The following is a 22,727-nucleotide window of genomic DNA, read 5'->3' on the forward strand; positions in this document are numbered from 1 at the left end:
ACTATCTAAAATAAACTCCATGCCAACGTGGATAGTGGGGGTATGAACTATCCACGTTGGCATGGACTTTCTTTTAGAAAGTGTGGCAATCGCAACCCGGAAGTAGCACGTGGCCATGCTGCCGCCGTGAAACTAAACAAGTACCGATGATTTTAAATCTTATGTATTTTCAAATGATGGGATGTGTTTGGCGCATGGAATAACTGAGCACTGAGAAAATGTTGACAAGTTCTGTAGCAATAGGATTTAGCAACACAGTATGTACCAGCACACATGGCCCAAAGCCTGGCAAAGGCAGCATACAATCTTCAACTGGACCAGATCCCAACAATCCCGGAGGGCATCACGAACTCATGATCCAAGAGGCATCTTCTCCACGTCAGAATCTGATTACTCCAGCACAGAAGAGTTCAGTGATAATTCATACTCTAATAGATCAGCCCAACGTGGAGGTTATTTTTTAGATTTTGGCAGGGCAGTGGCCCCAGACGGGGAAGAGGAGGAGGAAGTCCAGACAAAGCTGTAACAAGCAAAAGAAGAAACTGTTCCAGATGGGAACCGAGACCACCCAGTCGATAATCCCAGAGAAACAGACCTCTGTAGACACATCCACCACAGGACTTCAAATTGTCGACTTGTCAGAACACTTACTCCTGATCAGTGTAGAGTTCTGCAAAAAGGACTTTATTTTTCCCCCACGAGTAGGTTTGATAGATTTAAATGAGAAACCAGCTTACACCTGTTTGGCCGCAAATTATTGCTAAATAAATTTCATTCGATGCATCCACCGAAGGAATCAACGGAACCCACCACAGAATGGTCCGCACGAGAGATACAGGCTATCCAGTATTTAGAGGATCTCCAGAATCCTGAGATAGGAAGCAAAGGTAGAATAATATGTAAGAAAAAATCATCTTTCTATCCAAATGAAGCCATCTGCCCAGAAGTGAAGGTATTCATGAACATGGTAGCCAATGATTTTGACCAATTACACCGGAAGAACAGGCATATAAGACATCATAACAATCTCACCAAATCAGAAGCCAGGGCCCTTAGAGAAATCAAAGAATTACAAGATATAGAAATAAAACCCTCGGACAAAGGGGGAAACATTGTCCTATGGCCAAGTAACCTTTACCTTAAAGAAGTCCATAATTAACTAGAGGATAAGACCTGCTACAAAAAAACTCTTTGACCCTACCATCAACTTTAAACAAGGAGTATGACCGAATTATCAACAGAGCTTTTAGCAATGGAATTATTACCAAATCATAACTAAACTATTTACAAACCCCAAATCCCAGAGTGGCAACATTTTATCTTCTACCGAAGATACACAAATCACTACTGGAACCACTAGGAAGGCTAATTGTTTCAGGGAATGGATCCCTCAGAGAACGCCTGCTCATTTCTTGATATACACCTATGTCACCATTTGACCAGCCTCCCTTCTTACACCAAAGATAACACAGAGGTATTGAAAAAGGTACATGATATCCGATGATGACCATCTGTTAGTCTCTTTGGACGTGGAATCCCTGTACAACTGTATTAAACATGAATTGGGTAGCAGGGCGGTGGCCTTACTCCATTCCATAATTTCCTTCTTGAATTATTCGAGTTGGTCTTGCACAAAAACTATTTTGTTTTTGGTGACCACTATTACATCCAAGGTAGAGGGACCGCGATGGGCGCAGCTTGTGCCCCAACCTAGGCCAACCTCTTCCTTGGATGGTGGGAAAGGGAATGTGTTTTTCAAGATGACACCGATGTAGAGTGCATCCATAATTGGATACGCTACATCGACAACATATTCATCATTTGGAAAGGAACACAGGACCAACTACTAACCTTCATTACCAAATTAAACTCGAATAATTTGAACCTCAGGTTTACCCATGAAAGTAGTTCTACGAGCATTACCTTCTTAGATCTCGCTTTTACCGAGGTGAAAACAACAAATTGAGCACTGAGCTCTACAGGAAATCCACCTCCACTAACAATCTGCTATACAGTACAAGCTCCCACTTTCTACGGACAGTTAAACACCTGCCCAAAGGTGAATTTTTAAGAGTCCGTCGCAACTGTTTGGATGATACGGTATTTCAGATGAAGTGTGAAGAACTATCACTCAGACTTCAAGAAAGGGGATATTCCAACAGAATAATTAAAAAAACAAAGAGAGCGGTTCAAATAATTCCCAGAGATGAAATTCTCTTCAGAAATTCCATCAAAGAGCCTGAACCACAAACCATCAGGATGGTAGGCACCTTCTGTCAAGATTGGAGGGACATTAAAGGCATCATTCAAAAACACTGGCCCATTCTCTTAACAGACAATGACCTAGCAAAACGCCTGAAACCCCACGTAGATCACAGCTGGCAAAGAGCTCCGAACCTTAAAGATAATTTGGTCCGGAAACACTACATCAGAACACGACGGAAATAACCAAAAATCAAAATCAGTTACCGGTGTGGCAACTGAAAAGTTTGTGGGCACATCAGGAACACCATAACCATCGACAATCGCTTTGGAGATCCTATCACCATTTGTGGGTACTACAACTGTAAGAGTCCCAACGGAATATACTGTACCTCATGTCCCTGTAAAATGAGATATGTGGGGATGACATCTCGACCCCTGAAACATCGGGTTCTGGAGCATATCGGGAACATTAGAAATGCGGCTAATGACAGGCTCAAGATTAAACAACTAACATCCGTTGCTAGGCACTTTCTTAAATTCCACTCCTCTGACTCCTCCAAACTGACTTTCTCAGGACTGGAACAGATACACCTTGGACGCAGAGGTGGGGATGTTAATTAAATTCTTCTACAAAGAGAAAGTTGGTGGATCTCCCAGCTGGGAACCTTGTCACCCAAGGGTCTTAATGAGGGCATGGACTTTAGTCCATTCCTATAAGAATATACGTGCTCGCCTTGGTACCTCTAAAAGATCATTCAAGGCCCCTTTCGGGCCCTTTCTCTTTTTCCACATTCTTCTTGTCATAAACAAACTAATTGTTACTATTTAACAACAACATAATCCTACAATCATTGTTCCTCCTCTAATCCTTATCCCCAGACTATCAAAATCTTTGGTTCTAAACATAGGCGTGCGCAGGCCATTTTAATAGGGGGTGCACCATTGGAGGGGCAGGTCTATCACCGCTTACTGGGTGTGTCTAACACCTACTGGACATCAATGAATGAATCATTTCCCCCACACACACACACACACCAGAAACAGGAACAGTGAGCGCCATTACACATAATGTCAAACACCGTAATGCTCATTACCTATTATGCCACATGCTGTAATGCCATTACACTTATGCCACACACCATAATGTCCATTACAAGTTACAGATTACCACACACCGTAATGCCCATTATACAACATACCATAATGCCTATTGCATATTATGCCACATAAGTGCCGCTTACCTACATAGTCATTGTCACTGGATACATGCTCAATGCCAGAAAATCCATGCTTCTTTCCAGGGGTTTCATTCTAGTTGCTATGTGCAATGGGGGAAGTTACATGCTCATTGACAGGGGGAGTTACATGCTCATTGCCAAGGGGACTTACATGTTTGTTGCCCAGAGGGGAGTTACATGCTTGTTGCCAAGGGGGTTCCTTCAGGGGCGTATCTAGAAGTGGGCCCGATAGCAAAATTACTCAAAGAAACCCTCTTCTATATAGAAGGGAGGTACAGGGTGACACAGACATGGGAAGTGTGCGGATAAAAGGCGCCTAAAAAATACTGGGGTAGTCTCACTCACACACACACACACACACACACAGAGATAGGAGTGTACCATATGTTATACACAGGATGGGGGTAGAGGGTGCAACAGAAATTGGGGTAGGGGTACAGGGGGTCACACCCAGGGGATAAGGTTGGGTAGCATGGCAAGGGTGGGGGCATGGTGTCTCACACACACATAGATAGGGGGATGAGCAGGGTCACACACATAGAGGAAGATGGGTATTTGGGTACAAGGTGTCACACACAGGAATAGGGGTAAGAGGGGATCAGACACCAGGTAAATTTGGGTAGATGGGGTCACAGACACAGAGGAAGGGGGAAGCGGGGGACAAGGTGTCACACACACAGATGAAAGGGGTATGTGGGGGGGTCAAACACCAGGGATGAGGTGGGGTAGAGGGGGTCACACACAGAGATAGTACTGTACAAAGGGTGTCACACACACACACACACACACACACACACACACACACAGGGGTTGGTGGGTACAGCAATCCTTGGGCACTCACCAATCTGTGGAGGGAGCTGCAGGGTGTCAGGGAGGCTTGAGGGTCCAGGGACAGATCAAAGGGCTCCCCGAGAGGCTTCAACTCTGTACTACAAACTGAGGTGTCACTTCCCCCCATGGTAAATAGCGCTCCAGCCGGGTAGTGCTGGGCGCGCTGCGCTCCTCTTAGACACTAGAGGTCATGTTGACCTCTAGTGTCTGTCTCCTACAAGGCGGCGGCCATGTTTGGAGTGGCCACCGCAGATAGAGACTGCGGCGCCGGCTCCCTGCCTCTGCCAGCGCTGCAGTCTATGTCTCCTACAAGACGGCTGCCATGTTTGGAGTGACCACCGCAGCGCTGACAGACCAACAGAGACTGCGGCGCCAGCACCGCAGTCTTGGGAGAAGGTAGATGGGGATCATTGGTTGATGCTGGTCATTAGGGGGTGCCAGTGCACCCCTGGCACCCCCCGTGCGCACGCCTATGGTTCTAAACATGCTACGTTCATGCTTCAAATTTAAACACCTAAAATGCATTAATCTGCATACTTCTATTGTGTGTTAATCTGCATATGTATGATTCTGATCGTTACTCCAGGTGATACGCATAGTTAAATAAATATAACACGACATTAGGACTAAAAGCATCAGTTTACCTACTAACAGTCTTATTAAGATATGACAGTCATTATATCAGTGACCAACTATATGTAGTATTCAGTCACACATCACTAACATAACAGGGCAGTGACAGAACCCACGTCTAATGTGCTGTTCTCAGCCATCCCAGTACAATACGGCTAATCGCCCCCGACAAAGTAAACTTTATTAAACACCATTTATTTGATGTTTTCCCTCTTATATACATAAAACATTATATTTTGTCATTCTTCACTCTTTTTTTCTATATAGCTTTATATATTCCTGCTCATACTATATGTCATTTTTAATCATTAAGGTTAATTATCACATGCATAATTAATGGCCACATAGCAAATACTGAATACCACGTATAATGTCAGGCTGCCGCAGCAATCAGGTTCCATAATCAGGACGGCTGTTAATGAAAAATTAACCCAGTGAACCGGATAGTAACCATTTTATTGGTTTTAACAACGGTCTATCACCTTTAACTGTTTTCATTGGTTAGCTGTGTCCATAAAATACAGGCAAGGAGATCCCACGGACCCACGTCACTGTGAACAAGCCCCCCCCCCCCCCCCCAAGGGGAAACATGTCTTCATCCAGAGAACCCATCGGCACTGTTCCACACTTCTCTCTAGGTAAGATCGCAGCATCTTAAATGGGGGAACCCCCCGCTATACTGACCGGCATTTCTGAGCACTGGACTTACCCGCCCAAATGCTGCGCACATCGCTGTATTCAAGTGAGCGCTCGCCGGGTGCAGTGCGGCATCCTACTGCTGCCCGGCCTTACGGCAGACACACAACAAATATAAGGTACCGTCTCCCCTTGGAAGCCAACCTTGCAAATACTGAGCGGTCACAATCTTACTCTCAGCCAAATACCGCTGTGTAATGAATGTTACTATCAGACTGATATTTGCGCTAATAACCACTAAAGGATACAATACTAGACTGTAAAAAATTCCATACTAAAGTGCTAGGATCTCAGTAATCACCGGACCACTTGTTACAAATAGCATTACAGCACGATGTATGCACATTGGTTCTATTGTTTTTGCCAATAACCTGTTCTTTTTAGGTGATCTAGAGTAACCCTCAATTTGCCAGTATACTTAACAACATATTGTATGCACATTGTTTCCATTGGTTTGTAAATAACCTGCTCTTTCTTAGGTTACACAGAGTAACGCAATTTGCCAGTATACTTACTCAGTTAATAATTTAAGCCTCAATTTGCTAGCACAGTCATTTCGGTTAATAATTGCTTCTTCTGTACTTAAACTGTCTCTTTGTAGAGTGACCTTGATTCTTTCTTTGTATCTTATTCGGCTGCATGAGATTTAATAATTGGTTTCAGTTATACTTTAGGCATTATACTGCAAATATTGCAACATTGTTATTCAACAAATGAACAACTCCTTTGACCCCTGTATGTGCATGAATGCACAGCACTTTATTGCTGGCAATTCAAACACACCCCTGAAACAGTGGGCACATATTCATTCTCATTTTCCTCTATCTACACATTTTGAAACTATTCATTTATCTATACCAACTCTAACACTCTCTCATTCAACTGGGTCACATCAGAGGAACAGCAGAAGTGGCACTTAGCTCCTCGCACCACTCTGGGGCCTCTCGTCTGTAAGGTTATACGGCCATACATCACTGTGCCGCCTGATCCCTTCTGAACTCAGCAGCTAAGCAGTGACTGGCCGGATCAGTACCTCTTGGGAGACCATAAGGGAATATCCGGTGCAGTATTCATACCCAGACAGCAGAAGCAACAAGTGATCTAGCAAGAAGCTTTCTTCTATACTGCATCAGAAAATTGGACAATATCTCTCTCTCCCCGTGTGGATGCTCACCCACGATTATCTAACAGAATGTGATTACACAGTGCGGGCCGTGCAACAAGAGGAGCAACAGTATTTATAAAACATTTGCATAATATTTCCTAGTGCTTACATAAATTTCTCGTGTGTATTTAACCGGTATTGGTTACTTCCCTGTTAATCATTTTCGCCTCACAATAGTGCAATTTGTAATTGTATTTTTCTTCTGAATTTTAATATGATAAATTAAATGATTTGATTTTTGAATTGACGTATTTTAACTTGTGTAATAAAAGTTATATTTTATTCTAACTCAATCTTGCATTACCTCACTATAATTATTCATAAGTGTGCCCCAAAACCCCTTGTGTTCTTCCTTTGTCTACTTCAGACATATCCATATAAAAAAGGCAGCATACAGTCTGACTCAGGTAGGTAAGGAAGGTGTTTGCAAATTGATAAAAACATAACAACTGGGGTGTCTGCTTCTGTTCACAAGCTTGGGAGAAGGCGGCACATATAGTTTGGAACTTGTCCACCTTCTTTCTGTGGTTTGTTTAGTCCAGGTAAGTACAAGTCATAGACATACCTGTATTATAATGTGAAGTTTATATCAGTACTGAGGATTAACAGTTAACATAATTGATGGACTGGAGAAATATTATTGTAACATAAAGGGATCTTAAGGAGGCTGAACACCTTATGGATGGCAAAAATGAGGCAAAGTTTGATCTGTAGTACTCTCAAAGTGTAGCAGAAATTCAAGGCAACCGATGATCAGGGGATTTTTTAATGTGTGGGAGAGTTTTTCTGTTTATATCTTCATAGGGAACCAAGTCAATGGATAAAGGTCAGAAGACTACAGTAGATCAGGTGTCCGATTGGGTATGAAAGACATATGGTGCCATGTCCACATTTAATTTGATCAATTATATATAAAATATTAAAGCAGTATCAAAATTTAATGATTTACAGCTGTAACTCATACACGGATATTCAGCATGTTAAATACCACCACAGCTGTTACAATTAACAGTATTTTAGGAAGTTAGATATATTTGTGCATCATTAGAAGGAGAGGTTTTAAATGGTTTAGTATTTTCCTTATATAGCTCACATAGGGTCTACAGCGCTTTACAGAGAACATTTGAACATTCACATCAGTCCCTGCCCCAGTGGAGCTTACAATCTATGTTCCCTACCACATGAACATGCACACGTTGGGAGCCAATTAGCCTACCAGTATATTTTTGAATTATGGGAGGAAATCGGAGTACCCGGAGGAAACCCACGCAAGCACAGGTAGAATATACAAACTCTGCACAATTAGGGCCATGGTGGGGATGGAACCCATGACCTCAGTGCTGTGAACCAGTAATGCTAACCATTACACCATCCGTACTGATTCCATATCCAGATTTGCCTTTGAGGTTAGCCACAAATCTACTGTCCTTTCTTCTTGAAGCACTTTGTCTGCAAAGGTAACATGTTCATCTCTTTCCTTTCAGTGGTTTGATGTCTAATAAAGGAAAATCAGGAATACATTCTTTTCCGAAAAGGCCCCTCAGAGTGAATATTTTTTATCTCCACATCGGGTTAACAAATATATAATCCTTCAAATGATCTGGAACGATTCCACCAGAGGTAAGTGAAGATGAATGTTTATCGGCATAAAAAATTTTCATTTTATTTCCCAGATGCAAAGCATTGTGGATAAACACATTGGTCAATTTTGCTCCTATAATCACTAAAATGTTTTATTTTATTTTATGCACTTTATTTTTCCTTTGCAGATATAATCTGACACCAGGGATGATCCAGGAAATTAGGTGCATCAGTGAAACCTCTGTATCAAGGTGTTCAGATGGTGAGAAGAGTGTCTTCGCAAGGTACTTGGCACATACAAATGCCACTGCAGAAATGTTCTACAGATTGAACAATTTAGATCATGTGGTGAAGGCATTGTGTATTATAGAAGACATGCTTACAAAGGAAAGGCCTCAGGCATCACCATCAAGTTAAATATATTATTAGGTGACAAATGCACAATAAGTCTGTTTCCAAAAACACATACAACATTGTCTTTTTGTTTTTAAAGAGATGTTAAAACAGAAACCAGAAAGAGGGCCAGGGATGACGATTGTGATATTGCACAACAAACTTCCCATAAATAATAAAAAACAAAACAAAAAATGAACTGTATTCCGATTTTGTTTTAAAATATCCCCTCAACCTGGACCGGGAGCCTCCATCATATAAAGATAGTATACAACATGATGAAGGCCATTTTTGTTACGACAAATGGCGGAAGGCTCAGAGAAAGATGCAAATGGAGGATATAATTGGTAAGAGATTCTATTATCATTCAAAATGGACTAAGGGGGTTTCTCAACTAGGACACTTTTATGGATTGCTTTAGATCAAACCTGTAGAAGACTGACTTATTTATGTACTAAGTATATATGATTTCTATCCATTCTCTGCAATTCCTTTTTTCCCCATATGTTTATATACAGCACATTTCCGCAAAAGGCTTCCAGAGGAGAGGCAGGTTCAGAACTATATTGACCTACAGGAATGAACAAAAAATATACCAAGAATGAATGACATCATTGGAAACTGGAAACCACAGCAGCCACAAGTGGATATTGATTACCAAGAAATTAAAGCAATGGTATCAAAACAGAAATGGAAGGGACTTATATTTGCTCCTGATGGCAGAAAAAAATTAAAAAGAGCTTGCCACCAGCTCATTTAGGAAGGGAGATGTTGTATGCGATTATCATGCAACTTTCTTCTCTAAGGAGGAAGGCAGAGCGAATATGAAGACATACAAATACCCATTTTCACTGTCTGAGTAATTCTTCAAAGGTTTGATAAGAAAGCAATGCTGTATAGATGCAACATCTGCACCATGCAGTCGCCATCCAGACATATTAAGCACATATGTCCGCAAAATAAATCATAAAAAAATAAATGATACAACATCAAGCCCTGAAGTATTCTCCTACCTAATTCTAGCACACCCAATATACTATTGGAGGCTCCAAAATACATTTCTCCTGGCAAGGAACTCCTTTTTGATTATGGGGTTACCAAGGGCTCATTTGGAGGGGAAGGAGCAGACTTATGGCTGGATGCGTAGTTGATGGAAACTTTATTGGTATTTTATCACTCAATCGCTCCCTTCCAATCTGTCCTAAACTCTATGGCTAGGCTCATCTTCCTCTCCCACATACAAGATAATCTAATTCCACTGCTTCCTTCATACTCCCTCCAAACCTCTATGGTCGGCCAAGTACTGTCGCCTCTCCACTACCCTGGTGACTGCCTCTCATGCATAAATCCAAGATTTTGCCCATGCTGCTAAAATGATTGTTTCGGCAAGAGCTAATACCTGGTACCCTCAAAGAGAATGTAATTCATCATATTCACTAGTTACCAGCAAGCATTATTTATGAAGATAAGTTTTATTCTTTTTCTTAATCAACTTTTCATTAGATAATTTTAGAAACAAAAATTCTATGTATTAACAAATTATTGTAAAAAAAAATTGATTAACATGAGGATGTGTTTGGCGCAGGGAATAAATGAGCACTGAGAACATGTCGACAAGTACTGTAGCAATAGGATTTAGCAACACAGTATGTACCAGCACACATGGCCCAAAGCATGGCAAAGACAGCATACAGTCTGGAGGTAGGTAAGGAAGGGGTTTGCAAATTGATAAAAGCATAACTGGTGTGTGCCTGCTTTTGTTCAAAAGCTATCGAGAAGGCGGCACATATAGTTTGGAACTTGTCCACATTCTTTTTGCGGTTAGCTCATTCCAGGTAGTTCCGTGTTTGTGTTGTTAGTCGGCGCCACCTGTTAAGAGGCATGAGGCCTAGTGACAAAGGATTGCTCTATAAAATAAAAAACATTATTATGCAGGGAATAAATGACCCGAGAGCTACCTGGTTGATCCTGCCAGTAGCATATGCTTGTCTCAAAGATTAAGCCATGAACGTGTAAGTACACACGGCCGGTACAGTGAAACTGCGAATGGCTCATTAAATCAGTAATGGTTCCATGTGGTGTTTTGAATCTACAGGTTGTTAATTATTTTTTATTAAAATTGTTATTTCTCATAATTAAACAGACTCCGATATCACAAACGATGAGTCTGAAGTTGGACCGTTTGGTTCGGATTACACAGTCATGCCGGTTCTGCAGATGTTCCAAAACCAGTACACCGCATATGCCAATTTGACCGAATAGAAAAAATTTTTAGGTATTACATCAAAATCATGTAAGCCATCAAAAATGTATTATATGTTAAAAAATTACATGTTTAACAATTACGATTACTGCATTAGCTTAACGCGATAAATAAATTCTCATAGATTTCCACATGTTTTAATAACCCATCTCTTTTTCATGGTATACTAATTTTATTCTGCATGTAATGTAATAATTTATTATTTATTCTCTGTTAAATGTGTCACAGATCATGTTCAAAACTGACCCAGATTCTATAATAAATGAAATTTGGATTTTACTGCCATTGCGACTCTATAAGCCGTTATTTCAGAACCCGTCTGTACAAGGTGAATTTTGCCTCAGGGTTTTTTTTTTATAAAGTGTTTTGTCTTAAATGCTGCTTCATGCTGCCAATTCATGAATAGTGGCCACAGATTGTTGTTGTTATCATGACTTAAATGGTGTTTTCTTACGTCTGTGAATGTGTCATTAGTTGAAAATATATGTAGTACAGGGGATACGATATTCCAAAGATATGATCCGACGATACCAGGGGTCCGCACGAATGAAGCTGGGGCATCCGGATTCAGTGCCCCGACACCAGGGGTCAGAACAGCCACTGAAAAACCTATCTGGAAGTTGGCAAGAGGTTTAAGAAGGGCCCAGACCTTTGAATATAAAGGTGAATTGTTATAAAGCAAATTGTTATAAAGCAAGTTACAAATTCCCTATCGCCATAAAAATCACTTTGCCATCGGCATTGAATACCCCCTTGTTCGGTGGGGAGGTAGTGGTTATTATGTTAGCTTGACTTGCAGAATTGGAATAGTGGGGAGATTGTGGTAAGTATTGCCCCATCCCCTAACATTAGAGGCTCCGTTTGGTAACTAGGATTTAGCATCTACCAAACAGAAAAAATAATACTGATTTTATTACTGTTCTAACTCCTTTTTTTTTTTCACAGGTTTAGTTTTTGCACCCCCCCCCCCGACATCGGGTGTCAGATCAGACGCCAAACAACCTATCTGGGCATCGACTAAAAGAACCATGTCGGCGCATTCCTTTGAAAAATACCCAGGTATGTTATTTTTATTTATTTAGTTTCTTATATAGGACAGCATTTTCCATTGCTCTTTACAATTGGAAACCACGGGTATTAAACAGACTGTGTAGATGCAAACAGACATGGAGGGATGGGCTTTGTGAGGTGTTCCTGAAGATGTTATAAAGCAGTTGTCTTTGTGTCCATTATTGTGTAACTAAAACGGTGTTATTTTTATTACAGTTGATCCGCGACAATACGCAAAAACGATAGCAGCAGCCAGGGGCGCTCAACCACCCAATGCTGAAACGGAGGGGCGAGAAAGCGCTAAAACGATGATCGAGCCCCATCACCAAGATGATGTATCTAGGGCCGAGATTATGGCCACTGACAGCGACGATTTCAAGCCAAGCAAACGTCGCACCGCAAAACGCAGAACAGGTCAAGAAAACAAAACAGATTTATCAGATCTTAAAAGAAGGCTGCAATATTTGGAAGGTAGGTCTCAACGAAAAAGGATCGCATTACAAACAGTGCCAACCAAGAGTAATGAGGATTACCCGCACGTATTTACCACACCTGCACCACCTACAGAATTCGACATTGACATACCTGGTAATACAAAGACTGAAGATTTGTAAAACTTCACAACTGTCCAGAAAAAGATTCACTCCGCTGACAGATGACTGTGTTTGTGATTTTAGACACGCAGGAGCGGCCTATAGCAGAAACGCAAAGCGTGGTCGGTAACACGCCTGCTGATGTATTATCCGTTAATGATGAGGACTTAAATGGGCAAATGTATTTTACTAACCCTAGTGTAGAGTCATCCTCACATACCCCGCAGAATGGTGATGAGATGGTAACAGCTGTAGCAGGAATCCCTGTTAGAGCAATTGGTAATGATTACGCAACAATATCCAGTGTTTTTACTACGGGCGGCGAGGCAACCGCATCGGGCGATGATGAAGTCCCGCCACCCGTAGTATCAACAGACATAGTTGATGCAGAATGCAGAGCAATTAGGACAAGATGCTGAAATACAATATTATGCCATTATGGGGAGGATGCGGGAGCATATAGGACATATGCGTAGAAATGTCAATTTCCTGTTGAACCGTATAAAAGATGAGCTTTATGGATTGAAAAGGAAACCAGAAATCACTAAAGATCTTGTAGAAATGTATATGAATGTGATGTCAAATCATATAGCACCCTCCCTCCCCAACAACCACTACCACCACCACCGCCAAGGTATGTATACTACTTATATAAAGGCTGACAGATACTTTAAGCTAAATAACCTTCTTAGTTAATGGCCTTACATATCATGTAACAGTCTATGAGTTATACAGAAGATGGACTGTGTGTGTGAGGCACTCCAGGGACTTGTCAAAATGGCAAACGTGTATTTCACACCAAATAAAAGATTTCGGGTCTACAACGCCCCTTTTTCAAGGCATACAAGTAGGTAAAAATACAATTGATAAAATTATCCATTTACATAGCAGGTAATGGGGGGGGGGGGGGCAAAAAAGGAATTGAAAGTGCTTTTCATGGAGTTTTGCTGACCTATTAATGGAAGTGGATCCTCGCTGGGACCTGTTGCAGTGGTGATCCCAGGCTAATGTTGAATATGGCAAGATGGGTTTCACAGAAATTAAATTCCTCCTCTCCATAAAAACCACTTTGCCATCGGCATTGAATACCCCCTTGTTCGGTGGGGAGGTAGTGGTTATTATGTTAGCTTGACTTGCAGAATTGGAATGGTGGGGAGATTGCCCCATCCCCTAAAATTAGAGGGTCCGTTTGGTAACTAGGATTTAGCATCTACCAAACAGAAAAAATAACACTGATTTTATAACTGCTCTAATTCCTTTTTTTTTCACAGGTTTAGTTCTTGCACCCCCCCCCCCCCCCCCAACAACCACCACTACTACCACCACGGTATGTATACTGCTTATATAAAGGCTGACAGATACTTTAAGCTAAATAACCTTCTTAGTTAATGGCCTTACATATCATGTAACAGTCTATGAGTTATACAGAAGATGGACTGTGTGTGTGTGTGTGTGTGTGTGTGTGTGTGTGTGTGTGTGTGTGTGTGTGTGTGGATACACTCCCTTCTGATGTAAATGCCCCGGTGCCCATCAATGATTATCGATGCAGTGAGAAAAAAAGAGGCACTCCAGGGACTTGTCAGAATGGCAAACGTGTATTTCACACCAAATAAAAAGTCCAACATTTCGGGTCTACAACGCCCCTTTGTCAAGGCATACAAGTCGGTAAAAATACAATTGATAAAATTATCCATTTACATAGCAGGTCATGGGGGGCAAAAAAGGAATGGAAAGTGCTTTTAATGAAGTTTTGCTGACCTATTAATGGAAGGGGATCCTCGCTGGGACCTGTCGCAGTGGTGATCCCAGGCTAATGTTGAATATGGCAAAATGGGTTTCACAGAAATTAAATTCCTCCTCTCCATAAAAACCACTGCATTGAATCGGAAACGGTCATCTGTCAGACCAGATTTAGGTCGACAGTCATAAGGTCGACTGGCCCGAAGGTCGACATGGGCTAAGGTCAACAGTCATTAGGTCGACATGAGTTTTTCCCTTTATTTGTGCCGACAGGTGGTATTTCATGCCCTACCATCCACTAGGGCGTGGTGGGAGAATAAAAGTGTGCCAAGCGTAGCGAGGCACCGTGCCCGAAGCATTGCGAGCGGCTGCTGTTCAACTTCAACTGTGTCGACATTCGGGTCAAAAAACAGTGAAAAACTCATGTCGACCTTCCGGCGTCGACCTTATGACTGTTGACCTAAGTCTGTTCTACCAGATGTACCGTAACCCATTGAATACCACTTTATTTGGGGAGGTAGTGGTTAGTATGTTAGCCTGACTTGCACAGATGGAATGGGGGGGATGTGGTGGTAAGTAGTACTCCATCCTTTAACATAAGAAAGGGTTCTTTTAGTAACTAGGATTTAGCATCTACCAAACTGATTTTAATGGTTTAATTCCTTTTTGTTTCTCACAGGAGTTTCATTTTTTTTGTGCCCACCCCCACACTTTTTGCCCTAGCTCCACTACAAGCTCTTTTAATATTTTAATATTTTTATCAATAAAAACATATTTTATCAAGTTGTTTTTTTTTCTTAAATTTATTATTTATTTACAGTTTCTTATATAGCGCACACAGATTCCGCAGCGCTGTACAGAGTATATTTGAACATTCACATCAGTCTCTGCCCCGGTGGAGCTTACAATCTATATTCCCTACCACATGTACATGCACACACAGACATTCTAGGGTTAATTTTGTTGGAAGCCAATTAACCTACCTGTATATTTTTGGATTGTGGGAGGAAACCGGAGTAAACCCACGCAAGCACGGGGAGAATATACAAACTCTGCACAGTTAGAGCCATGGTGGGAATCGAACCCATGACCTCAGCGCTGTGAGGCAGTAATGCTAACCATTACACCGTCCGTGCATTCCTGATAGAGACATTTATAACAAATGGGAATACTTCATTAATACACTCGATGCTCAGTCCCAGAATCATATATTGAGATTATTTAAAAAAAATACCACCTGGAACCTGCTGTGACCATGTCACCTACCACTCAGTTTACACAATAACTATGCTTTGTTTCGGTGATTCTGGACCTACTGTCCTTGTTTAATCATATATTCCTACATTATGTCCCTCATGTTCACCCCCTTTGCGCCCCCCCCCCCCCATTTTCCCCTGTGTCTTCTATAGATTCTCCATTATAATACTTATTTTAGTATTTGATATAACTGCACCTTTCGGTCTTTTATTGATGTCAGGTGATGTTTGCAAATGGCGTTTCAAGAATGACTGTTATATTCATTTGACATGTATTGTAATGTTGCCATGCTTTGACCATGATCTTATTTGTCATCTGCTTTATTTTTCTTGTTTTGTATTAAACACAAAATATATTTAAAAAAAAAATACTTTTATTATGCATATTTCCTTTATATAAGCACCTTTTTGACCAGCTTATAAATCATTACAATCTGGAAGTTTTCCAAAAATGAGAAATATATTATGGGTATACTGGACAGGTTGTAAGTAAATGGGCACCACATAAATGTTCTGGGTATTAGCTGAGAGGTGCTTACATATTTTGGGGTGCCCATATATGATTTAAAAAAATAGTCTAATGGTTAGCATTACTGCCTCATAGTTCTGAGGAATCAAAAGGGTCATAATCCCCCAAACTCTGGAATTTGCATAAACAAGTTAATGTGAGTGCATCCTTCAATTTTTGGATGTCTAATAAATGTACCAGAATGCCCTGCTTACCAACCAGAAGTGAGTTTAATTATTCGTTATACGCCACATTACATGTTGTTATGATTGTTTTTATACTTTACTATATATACTTTTTTATACTTTATTTTGATATAAACAAGCTTTTCAACTTTAATCTAATTGAAAATGTCTAATTATAAACCAACAGATCCTTTAAACAACGCAGGCGACAGCCTGATGGGTATTTCCGATCCGGCCGGCACAAATCAAGCTTTTGAAAATGCATTTGGCTCATTGCAGAATCGCACTACGGGGTTCGCCGACCCGCCGCAGTCAGAGAACAGTTGTAAGTACAAGAATGAACGGGGACCTGTTATAACTGATGCTATTTAAAAATTAAATTAAAAGGGCTTTAAGCTTGTAAGCTCTTATGGCCGATGCCGTTTATTACGAGGCCTTTAAGCTTGTAATCCTCTGTAGCCAATGTTGTTTATTACACGTTTTTTACCTTTTATAATGGGGTCATACTAAATGTATACTTTTTACTCTATTACACAATTAGACAGTCCAACAATCGGTGCAGAAGTGACGCAATTCATATTGCGGGATATGTTAAAACTGCGGCCGTCGCAATCGTTAGAAGCACCAACAATCGGGACAGAGTCAGCCGATCTCATGTTGCGAGAGTTTGCAAACCAAATTCTGTCGCAAAATCACATACATACAATCTAACCAGCAGCATTTTATACAAGGTGAGTTAAAAACAATTGGGGTTGAATGATGCAACATCTAAGATATTGTTTTTCAGCACCCACATCCTGTGAATTATTAATTAATTTATAACGCCATTATTACAGTTGAGGCGCAACAACGCGACCCCGAGATGCCCGGCTGCAGCACAAATTCGGGTCAAATGATCAGACCAACGACAAGCAGGAAGCGGGAACGGCGTTCCTACAATGAAGATGCAGAGAATCGTCCGGTCTCAACACCGCTGAACAGTCGACAAAGTTTAAATTACTCTGTGTCAATGGTTATGGACCAACAAAGCAGACAAAGCAAACCGAGCAAGAGGAGTCCAGGTATGGCACGGACAAAGCACACTGAGCGTGATTTAGGCTGTGACTCTTTGAAAAGGAAACTGGATTATAACGATTGTGTAATGCCTAAGCGCAGGAGATGTCGTGATACTTCACACCTATGTAATGATTCTGACGGTCCAGTACACAGTGTAAATGGTGCAGGCACTAAATATGTGAGCAAGGTTGCACCTATGCCACGGACTGATACAATCCTAATCCCCGATATGCCGGAAAGGCCTGTTACAGAAGCACATTACATGCCTAGCGATGCTTTGTTTAACGATATGAATGCTCAAGAGTTTTTTACACCGGTTGTAGAGTCAACAACTTACGGCATTGAGAATAGTATTGTTGAGAACTCTTCTGCGGTTTCAGGAATACCCGCTGTGTTTACAACAGATAGTCTTCCGAAAACAAAGCGCACTGTTGATCTTGCAGCATCTGTTAGCGGAACGCCATCGAATAGGGAATATCAATATTGCCCCGCTAACAAACGATGTAACGGTCGGACAGGAAAATGCTGATCAACTAGACTCAGCGGGTGAATTACAATATTATGCTTTGATAGGCCGGCTTTGTTCAGATATCAGATTTATGGAGAAAATAACAAAAGATATGGCTGAATGTGGAAAGGAGTTAATGGGCGAATATGAAAATCAGCCGAAGGGTAAAAAATATATTCTTAACAGCATTATTAACCGTTATATTGATGTAACAGTGCAAATTCTTGAGCGGAATGCATACACAAGGGATTTTGTAAGGGCTCATTCACCATTTTCCAGGAATTGTTGAGACAGATACATGACTATGTATGGGGGGTAGCGGCTTGAAACGACTCTTAAATTTAAATGTCTGTAAGGAAAAAAATCAAGTATTAAAAACAATGCATTTTACAAAGTGTCAAATTTATTTCTACGGTGAAGGTTGAAAAGAGCTTTAAAATTGTTATTCAGTTTGAAAAAGATCAAACACCGCAGGGCTCGGCAAATAGCCCGTGGCCTGCGGGTGCAGTTTGATAATCTAGAGCAGCCACAGACCCCCCCACGTTACCGGATGATGGGTCGTTGGTCGTCAATGCTGAACGGGGTGCGCAACCCTCGACAAGTGACGATGTACACCGGGTCCCCATCACCCGGTAATAACGACGGTCATCAGTCTGTATACTTAGAAGCAATTAATCGGTATGAACGACACCATCCTAATTTCAGAGCCGTTGAATATCACAATCATTTTCGCTTTGTTAATCTGGATAGGGTTACATCATTTATAGAGGGTGTGAGAGCGGTGCATGGTGCTATACAGACAATGCTCAATGGTTTCCTGGCTGGCGTTGACCCGAACGACCGGGTGCAGTTAAGATTGGAGGGTGGTGGTTTACACAACGCCATCTATTCACATAGAAAGCCGCAAGAGACATTAGACGCTGTCAGTTTTTTTTAATCAGATTACAAATACGCTTCAGAGTAATGTTGAATTTTTATTATCAGATGGTATAAGGTCTGTGATCAGTGTTTTTAGAAATAAAGCGGGCGGGGCCCTAACAGGGCGTGGCCTTAAAAGAATACCCCACAGCCTAATCATTGAAAGGCGTAGTCGTCACTTGTATGCAGGGCCGGTGCTAGGGTGTTTGGCACCCTCCTGCAAACTATAAATTCGCGCCCACTCAAACTTTACAAAGGGAGGGGTGTGGCCACACAATAGTGCTCCCACTTCATATTACACCACACAATAGCACAATCTTATTCAGCTAACACAGCACCAGTGCCATAACTAGCCATTTTGGTGCCATACGTAAAAAAACAGGGACAGTGCGCTCCGGAGGCGCACGCAAAATTGTAGAAGCGTGGCTTCATTTGGAATTGGCGTGGTCACATAAAAAGTACCAATAACACCATAATCCCCATAACACATTATGCTTCACACCTCAAGGCCCATGACACAGTAGGAACCACACAAAGTAATGCACATTATTCGTTATGCCACACATAATGATGCCCCTTACACAATATGCAGAACACCATAATGCCCATTACACATTATGCCACACACCGCAATTCCCCTTACACATGCACTATAATGCCCATATGGCATCGACACACATTATGCTACACAATACCCCGAGTACTCCTGCATATGCCCACATTTGTAGTGTTGCTTATTCATAACACCCACACCAGTTGCGAAAAGTAGTTTCTCTGCTTATATGTAGTGCCCGCACCAGTTGCCAACATTAGCAGCACTGTGTAACCATATACCCACACCAGTTGCCGACATAAGTAGCGCTGCCTATACACGTGCCCACACCAGTTGCCGACATTAGTAGCGCTGCCTACACACATGCTCACATCAGTTGCTAATATTAGTAGCGCTGCCTACACACATGCTCACATCAGTTGCTAATATTAGTAGCGCTGCCTCTACATGTGCTCACACCAGTTGCGGACGATAGTAGCACTGTCCGGGGACTGGGCGTTTGTTTGCCTGGTGGGTGGCAATAAGCCGCTCGCTAAGCAGGGAACGACTGCTGCTTTAGGAACAGTCCCGAATCACCCCCACAGAACCTATACAAACACACAACAGAAACACAGACACTTACGTCCGTTTTTTAGAGTGCCCAGTTCCTGAGAGAGGAGGATGCCATTGCCACAAGAGATCATGGGGGACTGGGGAACATCACTTTTCATCTACAGCATTTTACCGCGAATCACGGGTCGGCGGGAGGGGCCGAATTGTGTGGGTGGCGCTACACCCGCGAGTGGGTGGAGCCATCCATGTCTGGGCAACTTTCGGCCTCACATGCGGCAGGCCTCCCGGGAAAGTTCCCGTGACTTAAATGGCCAATCCTCCCCTGCTGCCTGTCATACACTGACAGCGGCAGCACCACACAGTGGCAGAGAGAGTCGCAGAGCAGGGAGAGAGTGCCTATACAGCCCAGCGCCTCCCTGCTTTGCAGGCTTTGCTGAGTGGCTCGCTGGCCCTGCTTGTATGATTTCAAGAACATTGGGTCTAAATTGTGTCTATCGGCTAGTATCTGCAAACTTCTGGATAAAAGTGATGCCACTGACCATGTGATTCAAGAGAGCGATACAGTTGCATAAGGTATTGAATCTTCCAATTGATAAGGAACTCAGCTTTAGCGACGTTGTATTTTTTGAAATTCACTTAAAAGTGACAATCAAGATTTTATATTTTAACAATGATGACTGGCATTATTTCGCTTCAGAATGCAGATTCAGAACCACACATTGTTTGTGCTATATCATGACCATCATTTACTATGGAATCAAAGATATCAATGCTTTTCTTTGTAGAAGATTTTATTGCTTCCGGTGCAACAGTTGCTTCCATCATAGACACAATCACGATTGTGTTTTCTTTTGTAAGGCGTGTCACAGGCAAGATTGTATCGATGACGGTTCAACAATACTAAGGTGTTCGGTTTGTAGGATCTTTTGTTGTTCAACAGCCTGTTTAAAGACACATGAATCTTTAGTGCTGGATAACAAAATACCCTGTCTTCAACATGTTTATTGTGACAGGTGTTGTCTCTACCGCCAACCGATTCATAAATGTCAGGGCCTAAAGTGCAGTAAATGTTGCTGGTTTTGTGGATCACCTGTGTTATATACAAGCGATCAAACCAGAGGAACCCAATAAGAAATACATATTTTACGATTATGAATGTATGCAGGAGACAGGTTTGCACATACCAAACTACTGTTACGCTCTAACACTAGCGGATGAGAGAACCTGGGAGTTTAAGGGTGTTGCTTGTATCGAAGACTTTGTAAAGACATTCATGAAGCCTAAATTTGAGCATTACACATTGATAGCGCATAATTCGGGGCATTAGGATGCATACTTTGTTTTGCGCCAATTGATTAAAGAACGTCTGAAATTAAAACTCTTAGCTCGGCTAATGGCAACATTATTTGTATAACCGTTAAATATTTGATTAATCGATTCTCTAAATTTTTTACCAATGAAACTCAGTCGGCTCCCAAAGCCATGGGGTTTAACGGCTCCAAAGATCACTTCCCGCATTTTTTTAACAAGGCGGCTTACCAGGATTACATAGGCCCAATGCCGGTGATAGATTATTTTGGCCTAGAATACATGATGCCAGATGATAAGACGGCGTTTATAGACTGGTACGAAAAAAACAAGTACATGTCCTTTAACTTTCAGACCGAGTTTATCCGCTATTGTAAGGAGGATGTAAAGATTCTACAAAAAGCCTGTAGTTCTTTTAGAGATGCGGTTATTGCCATGACAGAACAGGAGGTTCTAATAACTGATGAAGATGGACCCAGATTTGTTAAGAGGCATGTTGATCCTTTTCAACTGACGACTTTGGCATCGGTTTGCATGGCTATGTGCCATTGTAAGTTTTTGCGGGAAAACACATTGGCCCTTGTGCCAGGCGATAGTTATCACAAGACCCAGAAGTGTTTCTCAACACCAGCCATACAATGGTTAATGTATATTGAACACAAAGAAGGGTTTAGCATAAAACACGCTTTACAAGGGGGTGAAAAGAAAGTCGGCAAGTATAGTCTGGATGTTTACGCCGTGATTAATGGCGTGCCCACAGCTTTTAAATTCCAAGGTTGTTTTTATCACGGTTGCGGATTTTGATACAATGCAGATGATGTAAACCAGTTTACGAAAACAACTTATGGCCAATTACAGCACAATATGCATTTCCTTAAGCGGTGCGGTTTTCAGATTCGCACAATTTTGGAATTTCAGTGGAAGAATATGTTAGAGGTTGACGCGGATCTACAGACTATTCTGAAGGGTAAAGAATTACCCGAACCGTTGGATCCTCATGCGGTTCTTTACGGTGGCCGTACTAATGCCATAAAGTTGTACCACAAAGCAGCAGCTGATGAGTTAATTCACTATTTTGACTTTACCAGCCTGTACCCATTTGTAAACAAAACAAAACTGTATCCTATAAAGCACCCGCGCATAATTTATAAGGATTTTAGCGATGTCACAAAGTATTTTGGTTTTGTCAAAGTGACAGTGTATCCACCTCGCGGTCTTTTCTTTCTGGTTCTACCGGTTAAAATGTGCAGCAAGCTAATGTTTCCATTGTGTTGCACATGCGCAGCGTCTGGCCAGGCAATGCCTTGCGATCACGATGATGAAATACGATCACTCAAGGTCAGAAGACTACAGTAGATCAGGTGTCAGATTGGGTATGAAAGAGATATGGTGCCATGCCCACATTTGATAGGCCAGCTGTATCAATTTAATATAAAATATTAAAACAGTATCAAAATATAATTATTTATAGCTGTAACTCATACATGGATATTCA

The 22,727-nt window shown here is 41.6% G+C and overlaps 1 pseudogene; it reads left to right on the plus strand.

Annotated features, from left to right (window-relative positions):
* Window positions 1–6,559: 6,559 nt before the first annotated feature.
* Window positions 6,560–6,676, plus strand: LOC146040870 (5S ribosomal RNA; annotated as a pseudogene).
* Window positions 6,677–22,727: the final 16,051 nt, after the last annotated feature.

The sequence above is a fragment of the Crinia signifera genome, chromosome 1 (assembly GCF_055691185.1).
Source record: "Crinia signifera chromosome 1, ASM5569118v1, whole genome shotgun sequence".
NCBI classification, from domain to species: domain Eukaryota; kingdom Metazoa; phylum Chordata; class Amphibia; order Anura; family Myobatrachidae; genus Crinia; species Crinia signifera.